Below are 590 nucleotides of genomic sequence, written 5' to 3'. Positions count from 1 at the left end.
CCGGGGAACGTGAGCGGCGGCAGCAGCCCGTCGTCTGCTTGTCGGAGTTGGTATTGCAGGAGCGATGTCTGCAGCAGCAGCGCCCACCCCGAGGAGGAGCCGCCTCACAGCCATTACTGGGGCTTCGCCCCAGGGCAGCAGCTGCTGGACCCAGGAATTTCCCCACCCAAGCCTGGAGGCCCCTCCTTCTACCCCTGCCTCCGGAGAATATGGGGGGGGTGGGTCAAGCCCTCCCTCAGCAGGTCTGGCCGAGGCAGAAACATACATAAATAACACTCACAATGGAGCTCCCTCTCCTTGTCGGTCTCTGCCAAGGCTGCACCAAACTGGGCTGGAGCCTAAGGGAAAGACATGGGGTTAACACGGGGCAGCGAGGAGCGGGCAGCGCCCCCGAGCAGCGTTTCCTTTGCCTGGCCAGGGCAGGTACCGCCTGCATCACCCACCACTTCCCTTTAATCCCGACCCTTTAAATAAATAAATAAATAAATAAACAAACAACAATTGCCCTCCCCGGGGCTGGTGGGGTACTCCTCAAGCACACCCACGCCGCCTGCCCCCGCTGAAGGCGGCCGGGGGGGGGGGGTGGGGGG

The 590-nt window shown here is 62.4% G+C and overlaps 1 protein-coding gene across 11 annotated transcripts in view; it reads right to left on the bottom strand.

Moving 5' to 3' along the window:
- Window positions 1-345, bottom strand: part of ZMYM2 (zinc finger MYM-type containing 2) — a 92962-nt gene extending 92617 nt beyond the window's left edge. For 10 of the 11 annotated variants that reach the window (XM_035903752.1, XM_035903753.1, XM_035903746.1 and 7 more), the window contains exon 1: window positions 281-340. The gene's annotated coding sequence lies outside the window, so the exon portion shown is untranslated. Of the gene's footprint in view, window positions 1-280 lie in introns of all 11 variants that reach the window. The other variant, XM_035903747.1, reaches the window with a different exon arrangement.
- Window positions 346-590: the final 245 nt, after the last annotated feature.

Source organism: Egretta garzetta, unplaced genomic scaffold (genome assembly GCF_000687185.1).
Source record: "Egretta garzetta isolate BGI_Z169 unplaced genomic scaffold, ASM68718v1 scaffold401, whole genome shotgun sequence".
Taxonomy (NCBI): domain Eukaryota; kingdom Metazoa; phylum Chordata; class Aves; order Pelecaniformes; family Ardeidae; genus Egretta; species Egretta garzetta.
This window is presented reverse-complemented; position numbering and strand designations above follow the sequence as displayed.